At 39.9% G+C, this 9,071-nt stretch overlaps 1 long non-coding RNA gene across 1 annotated transcript in view; it reads left to right on the plus strand.

The window, feature by feature from the left end:
* The window catches only part of LOC308056665, a 383,794-nt gene that overhangs the window by 98,971 nt on the left and 275,752 nt on the right, over positions 1–9,071 (plus strand). The window lies entirely within an intron of this gene.

Consider the following 9,071-nt stretch of genomic DNA (forward strand, 5'->3'; position numbering starts at 1 on the left):
CTAAATGAAGAGAGCTGCTTAGTGGTGTACTCCACCACCTCAGGCTCAGCACGTCCCCTACACAGGTCTTAACACAACTCAAAGGGCATGTGTACCACCTTTCATGCTTCTGAGCAAAATCCATACCTTGGCAATCATAACTTCAGCTTCTGAGGGGTGGGAATGTTCAGCTGTGGAGGTGAGCACTGGAAGACAAGTATTTGTCAATGCAGGTGGATGTTACTCCATGGATAACACCACAAATTCTGGTCCATGATATCCTAGTTAAGGATTACAAGTATATCTGTGCTAGTGTGAATACTTTCCATGGTGGGTAACTGACTTGGTCTCTTTAATCAAAGTCTCAGCCATGACAAACAAAACCTGTACACTCCTTCAGTTTCCCATCTGTCTCAGTTGACATCAAGATGACTACTTCCTTCTTAAATTGTGTTGTGTGTTTACAGGCTCATGGCTTTACTTTCACACTTCTTTTGTACCTTTCTCCCATATTTTGCAGGATGACACTATTGCATACCACCTAACAATGGTCTACCTTGTTAGACCTTCCAAGATTGAATGTCTCACAGGCAAAGTAATTTCATTCTTTTAAAAAATAATTACAATATTGTTACTTTGTAACATGAATGTCAAAGGAGATAAAGAAAATAATCATGGGAAGGTGGAAAGAACTATTTAATTTAGCAGGCAATTAAAAATCTACCAGTCAGAGTGTGGACAAAGGGTTGCCACGACTTAACAAGCTACAGCTTGTCAGTTGAAACACATTTAACTAAGCAAGCTGCAAACAGAAAACAGAACAGGTTAGTTTAATCTATTTTTGGTGAAACGCTGTCTTAGCTGATGACAGTGAGCAGAGAGAGAGGGTAAATTGAGAGCAGTTGTATGTGTTGATGGAAGTCACATGGCTTTGTTACCAGCAGAGAGAATATTAAGAATGCCCATTCCATAGAAAGAGGAAGACCTTCTAAAGAAAACTTAGACATCCAGCTTTGGTCCATGCCACTGGGAATTGTAGATGTCATTTCCCACTGTGCTCCTTCCCCCTCCAAATCCTATGACTAGCAAGATGTTCACAATAAAGCGGAGCCAGAAATTGCTACAGCAAGGCCTATTCTCCAGCTGGATCCTCAGCACATCCATATGGGCTTGTAAACTCATGTTGGAAAAGCCCTAAATAGAGTGCTTACAAGACAGAATGCAACCACTCAAAGAAGATTTCATGGCTGAGGAAATAAAGGCTTTAAAATGTGCCCAAACGTGCAAGTAAAGAAGAGACTGAATGGTTCCAGAGAACCATCCTTCCACTACCATGAATTATTTCTAAAAGCAGAGGCACATGCAGACCCAGAACCCAGCACCTATTCTTGCCTGACTGTGAGCCAAGGACACACAGTCCCTCAGACAATATGCTCAGTGCTGGATCTCCAGGCCAATTTTGTCAAAGCTGCTTTGGAAATTTGCACACCCAAGGGGAATAAAACATGAAATGTGTTCAGCATCCTTCCAGACATCCTCTGTTAAGTGTTCAGGCTAAAGCTTTAAATGAGCATAGATGTATCTATAGCCTTCAAAGCATGGCCAATGCCTAATCACACAGAGCTGGAAACAGGATCTGCATTTTTAAATCTTGCTAGATAGAACACATCTTAAATGTTTTTGGGGCAGACGGGGACAAACCTTTTGCTATGGGAATGCCATCATAGTTGGTGATGGTCATACCAAAGGAGATTTTTACTCAAGTTTTCCTATGGTTTATCTGTAATTCCTTTGGCAAAGAGCTTTGGGAATAACAGCAAATCTGTTCACATCAGGCTCTCCAGGCAATTCAACAGCATTCAGGCTATTTCACAAGTCACACTGGAAGTGCCTGACCCACCCATTTCATGCTGAATAGTCCTGCATTTATTGGTTGTATGAAAGAGCATACTTTTGTGTGGAAAAAAAGCACACAAAGCAGTAAAATTTCTGCACATCCACTAGCAAGTCATAATAATATGAGCCAAATAACACCAGGCAAATGAAGGAGAAGTCTGTAGCACTCTTCATAGTTCAGATTTGGTAAACAGAACAAGATAAATATAACAAAAGGTAAGGTACTCTAATAACAGACCCAAGAGAGCTGTGGAGGGTCACCCATGGTTTTTCACTGTTCATATCCAGGCCAGCCTTCATGTTCAGCTAACACTAAACATAGCTCCCAGTCCCGACTCCGTAAGAAGACTGTTCCCGGATTTTATAGCTGTTCACATCACACAAGTCACATTCCTGACAACCATCAGGTAACACCCCTGAGCAGGGCACGACAGACTCAACTTCCTCTGCTGCAGATGTTCCTTCTCGCTGCTGAGGCTTCACTACCAAGGCAGAAGCTTACCACTGCATCCATGCCATTTTCAACACTTATCCCATTTTGCTTTGTCTTTCAAGAGTGTTTATGTTTCCATAACACCAACCACAAGGCAGGAAAAAAATGTTTTTCCCATTTGCTTCTGCTGCTCTGTTCTTGTAGCATGGCTTGAGTCCATACAAGTTAAAAAATCAATACCCTTTCGCTACAAATAGCACAACGTGATAGGCTTAAACAGGTACTTTTCACGTCAGCTTAACATTGGAAAGGAAAAGGGACAGGACTGCTGTAAGTAAGACTAAACCATTCTCGGGGGTTTTTTTCCACCTGAATTTTTTTGAGGCCCTCGAACATGAGAACAATGCTTATTTTAATGTGGCTTACATCAAAAAAATAACAAAACCTCGTCTTTTATGACCAGAGTATTGAAATAAAACTCTTATCTGCAACCTAAAAAAATCAAGGCGGGTCATCATTAATATTACCACATGACCACAGCCTGAAAAGTAACAATTTTTCTCCCCACTACCCAAGATTTCAAAATCCTGTATTATCACAGGAGATTTCCAGCTGCAGTATGATGACTCTTTCAAAAACACATTTGGATTGAAAAACATAATGATGGATGCATTTTATACACAGCGCAGATACTTGCTGAAAATTTTCATTAACCTCAAAGTCTGCTTTTTGAAAGAGATGACAGCTTCAAAGAAAATTTTCTGTCAATACCTAAGCAAATGGATAGAATGCAACTGAGGAAATTACTTTTTCCCAAAGCCTATTAATTTTGTTTAATTTTTTACCATTTCCCCATGATGAATTAAACATCAGTTTTCCATAAATAATAATACTTCCAATTAAAGGAGAAAATTTTCACAAAACAAAATCCATGTTTTAATATAAAAATGGTTTTACTGGGTTTCTTTGCTACCCAGAGTTAAAAACAATTTCCACCAATATGGTTTTCTTGCAAAAATATGTTTCCTTTCAGTCAAGCACATTTTCAGCTGGAAAAAAACGTCAGCAAAACAACTGTGCTCAATACTAATAGTAATAATTCATGTGTCTAGAACACCCTTTTGCCTGGGCTCCTGAAAGCATTCTACAAATAACAGAATGAACTCCACAGAGGCAAAAAATTGCTTCTGTTTTGTAAGAGATGCTTACTAACAAAGCAAGGGCCCACTTCTCAGCAGGAAATACAAATATTACTACTGCAACGCAGGATCAGCCCAGTGGTCTCTCTAGCCTAGTAGCCTTTTGTGTGCCTGGTAAGGGGAGACACCACGGTCGTGGGAGGCATGATTTCTAGGGTGAAGCCAATCCTTCGCACTCCAGATGTGCTGATCCCTGCAATTTCCCAGGAATCTCAGCTGCATAATTTGTGGCAGGAGGAGACTGTCTGCACCTTTTCCTGGCTAACAGGGTCTGCCAAGAGTACATGGCTAGAGAAAATCTGAGAATAGGTTAGACATGTACTATATGATGTACCCACAACACTTCCACTGTCTGACAAAACACTGTGAGGCCTGCCTGAGTCAGAATTGGTATCTAATTGCTTTCTATTTCTAGCATTTCTATCTGAGACAATGAGTTCCACAGCTTAATTATACATTGTGCAACTTAAGCAATAGCTTTTTTTCTTGGTTCACTCAGGGTCCATCACCTACCAGTTTCACCTGAAGTTGCTGCATTATGCGAAAAACATTCCATGTGCATCAGGTTCAATTCTGATTTTACAGACCTTTGTGATAGCCAGTCCATCTTCTCTAGCACCCTTGATTTACTGAGTCAGTCACCCTCTGTGCCAAAGATAACCCACAATTTTTACAGGTTTCCTTGTTGTTTCTTTTCAGTATAAGTCAGATCTAGTAGCCACAGCAGTGTGATGCCCCTGGAGGAGCAATGAGAAGCTCCGTTATTGCCCACATTAGAGGTGGTTGAATTCTGTATTACCTGACTGCATACCAAGAAGCAAGGATGCATTTTACTAGGAATATCTTGTTCAGCACCCTCATTGTTTTGGGTTTTTTTTCCACCCCCCCGACATTAATGAACTGCCCAGACATAATCCACTCTTCTCCACACCATTTCAGCCTGAGTAAAAAAAAAAAAAAAAAAAAAAAATCGGTGCTGTTTAAAGACATCAGAAGCACATCTCATTAATAACTTGAAATGCCTGATCGCGTTCTTGTAGTTCACACTGCAGACATATCCCCAGGGGTCTTACCCAGCTTGACCTTCTTAATCATTGCTTTTCCTTGCAGGACTGATGCTGTGATTTCATAGACATCCATATAGACCAGCTACAGACTCAGAAACACAGCATATCACCTCTTAGGTCAGCAACAATAGGATTGTACTAGTGTTAGAACCATATTCCTAGTTTATTTCTGACAGCAGTCTGTCTAGGTTTCCTCCTCTTGCTATAGTAATAGCACACTGTATAGCATTTCCAGGAGTTACTCCATTTTGTCTTGACTCCTTGTGCGCTTGCTTCAGCTTGGTCTGAAGCTCATTAACCTTGTGCTCCATTCAGATGGTGTTTGAGGACAAGAACATATACATAGCAACACATGATTTAGTAACTTGTTTCCTGTGTTCATCTGTATACAGCTACTTATCTCAATAGCAGTGCATAGGTTTGTTTTCAGAAATTTCTCTGCTTTTCTTAAGTATAGCCTTATAGCACTGACTTTTTGTTGATTTTTGGTAAACTCTTTAGTATTTAGCATCTGTATCTTTTTACTTAATAAATATTAGCGTTGAAACTCTTTTTTTAACAGACTGAGTTTTAGCTTCTTCTAAACTCAGTTATGACCTGGTTCCTGCCAAACTTACTCACATAAAGCTTCAGTCTGAAATAAGCAGGAGATTTAGGTAAAGAGAAGGCAATGAAAAAATCATCAACACATTTGATTGCTAAGGAACTATTATTTTGGCAAGACAGTTCTAAACCAAAGCCAGCTACAAGACATCTGGATTATGCTTGGGAGAGCTGGGTTCAGAAGAACCCAGCCTGATCCTGAACTTTTAAATCCAGAAGGTCCATTATAAAAATAAAGCATATGTGTACTTGTTACAGGAGAGAATATCCCAATTATCAGAATGTAAATCTTCGTAACCATGCAACATTGCCTCAAAACTCAAATTCAGGTTTGGTTCTCCTTTGCATATTATCAGACTCTGAAACCTGAATTTACTTTAAAAATCCACAAAACCTATAGAAGAGGCTGTTGTTAAAAGGGCAATTCATTGCTATCTTTCTTTCTGGCATGCTGGTTCTCAGTGCTGCTGGTGGGGTCTGTTATGAGCTAAACATATCACATGAACTACCTCTCCTTGATTTCAGCTGCTATACTGAATTAAAGGGGCCTAAAAATATATTGAATGATTGGATTGAAGCCAAAGAACATGCCCCAATTAATACAAAAGCAGCTGCTCAGAAAGATGGGTCGTTCTGCCATGCTCCATTCTTTCCCCAAAAAGACAAAGTACAGCGCTAAGCCTCTCTCCCTCTGTTTTACATTTTCATGAGCTAAGAATCAAACACCAAAGGAAAACCACCTCCTTTGCAGAACATCAGCTCACTTTGGGAGAGTTAGAACCAAGCTTTGGTGCCTGACGGGCGACTGGTAAGTAATGATAGCAAAGTCTTTATGCAAACAATTGAACTAAGAAGTCACTCCTGTGAGAGACAAGTTGCCATGAAATGGTACTTTCTTCAATACAAAAATAATTTCCTCGCCTTGGATTTTTCTGACATTCTGCTATGACAATAGAAAAACAATATAAAATCATGTCTTCAATTTGCTCAGCATGATCTTCTGAAGTGTCTTAAAGGTACGCTCAAATTCCACTGACAGACACTCAAAAATACTTCCATGTAATTCCATAAACATCCCAGGACCATAAATGGATGTAATTTTCAGAAAACAAAATGTGTGCCAAAGTTTTGAATCAAAAAATCTTTCGATTACTTTGTTCCAAATTTGGCCCAAAGAAGCCCAACAACAACAACAAATCCACAAGACTATCTAATCCAGCCTTGATATTCAACCATTTGATAGGGGTCTTCTTTTAAGGAAAGGAAAATACCTCACCAAACGGAAGGTGACTGATGGAAGTGACTGCCACAAGGAACCATTTGCATATAATTTTTCATGGAAAAGTATGACAAAAAGCTTGATAAACTTTTAGCCAGAGACAACAAAGTAGATGCACGTTTCTTGCTCTTTGGGTCCTTAATAACAACTCCATGGCACTGGCATTATCATCTTCCAGGATCAGTAAGGCTGTCTCAACCACCATGACAGCATGCTTCAACAACTGTCAAACAACAAAAAAACCAAAAGTTTTTGAGGAAACTTTTTTTTTCATAGAATCAAAGAACCATAGAATATTTTGGTTAGAACAGACCTCCAAAGATCACCTAGTCCAATCCCCCTGCAATAAGCAGGGACATCTTCAACTAGATCAGGTTGCTCAGAGCCCTGCCAACCTGACCTTGAATGTTTCCAGGGATGGGGCACCTACCACCTCTCTGGAAACCTGATCCCATTTTTCAACACGCTCACCATAAAAATGTCTTCCTTATATCTGGTCTGAATCTACCCTTTTTTGTTTAAAACCATTACCCCTTCTCCCATCACAATAGGCCCTACTAAAAAAAATCTGTGCTCATCTTTAAGTATTGAAAGGACACAATAAGGTCTCCCTGGAGCTTTCTCTTCTCCAGGCTGAGCAACCCCAACTCTCTCAGCTCTTCCTCATAGGAGAGATGCTCCAGCCCTCTGATTGTTTTTTTGGCTCTCCTCTGGACCCACTCCAACAGGTCCGTGTCTTTCCTGTAATGGAGACCCTGGAGCTGGATACAGTACTCCAGGTGAAATCTCCCCAGAGCAAAGGGCCAGAATCACCTGCCTTGACCTGCCAACCACACTTCTTGTTATGCAGCCCAGGATACAGCACAGCTGTTCTCAATCCCTTCATCCCCCAAGCCTGTATTGGTACCAGAGGTTTCCCTGCCCCAGGTGCAGGGCCTTGCATTTGACCTTGTTGAACTCATGAGGCTCACATGGGCCCACTTCTCCAGTTTGTCCAGGTCCCTCTGGATAGTATCTCATCCCTCAGGCATGTCAACCACACCACTCAGCTTGATGTCATCTGCAGATTTGCTGAGGGTACACTTGATCCCACTATGCTGTTAATGAACATACTAAACAGCACTGGTCCCAATATGCAATACGTACCCGTAAGGGACACCACTCATCACCAATCCCCACCCAGACAACATGTTCTGTTCCTCCTCTATCAGCAACCTGTTATGTCCCTCCTTCACAGAAGTTGTTGGACATATGCATGCACTAGTTTATCAAACTTGGTTGCAGGAGTTTTTATTTGGTATGCCATTTTGATCACATTCTACTTCCTGGCTGTAGATAAAACCCACTTGCAGATCAGTGTGGAGCAGGCTGTTCTTGCCTAACAATATCAATATATTTCTCTATCCATGTTCACATTGCTATCTCTTCCTTGCTGGGCATTTTCAGAAATGTCACAAAAGGCAACTGACTGCTTAATGGGGCAGTTTTATCAGAACAAATGCAACTTACTATTTACAACAGATTTTTGAGTCTCATCTTAGTGTCAAATGCTGCTTCTCTGTTGCTACTCTTTGTAAGAATTCATTTAGACCTTAGAAATTAGGATTAACCTTAGAAATTAGGAGTTTTCATTCTGTCTAAGGTTTGTATTCACTGTCTAGATTGTTGGAACATGCTAGCTTTCAGCATGGCCCTTATGTTGAGCAAATTCAGATTCCTACAGAGGACAGATGTTTGGAATTCTTGAGCAACTGTGTCTTGCCTAATATACTGACACTGGAAGTGAAGGCACTGTCTGTATGATATTGTTCTACCTCCACTTCTTTCCAATAAAATGAAACGTAGAAAATATTGAAGAGGAAAGCAAAATGCATTTATCACCTAAAGCAACTTTGGTTCTGTTCATGAATCACATCTGAAGGTACTCTTTTTTACAGAAATTGGGCATACTTAATAGAAACGAAGACCCAGAATAGCAATTTGATTAATCAGGAATAGGCTCCTCCAGCCTGAGAATTAAGCTGATAAAACAACTCCTTCAAGCCTTAGTTTATATTAGCACAAAAGAACTACTTCTAATTTTACAAGACTAATGACAGAATTAGAGGCAGCCAACTAGTTCACATACACAGTTCTGCTGAATCTGACAAGCTTTACCAGAACAGAACAGTGTAAGGAAATCTTACCAATCTAACAGAGAGAGGTTTAGGAGAGATGCGGAACTATCAGCATGAAAATGAGGAAGCAGTTGCTTATTTAAGGCATCCTGAACCGACAGTATTAGTCTCCTACAGAATTCAGGTTGAACCCTGAGAAACTGGTTATCTTTTTTTATTGCATTTTGTGTTAAACTTGCATGTAACTATTCAGTATCATCCTTCAGAAGCCTGCAAGATCTTTAAACATGAAGGTTTGTTTTCATGGTTCTTACAATGGGATTTCTTTCAGCATAACTTATGTTCTGTTTCACAACAATATAGATTTTTAGTGTGATGTGTATTTCTCTTAAGGTGTTCAGTCAAGAAAAACAACTTTTTTTAAAAAAAAATGTTATTTTTGAGTCCAAAATGAATACAAAACCATATATTTTCTTTCAAATTGCAGAATTGTTAAAT

Source organism: Falco punctatus (assembly GCF_963210335.1).
Source record: "Falco punctatus genome assembly, chromosome: Z".
Lineage (NCBI taxonomy): Eukaryota > Metazoa > Chordata > Aves > Falconiformes > Falconidae > Falco > Falco punctatus.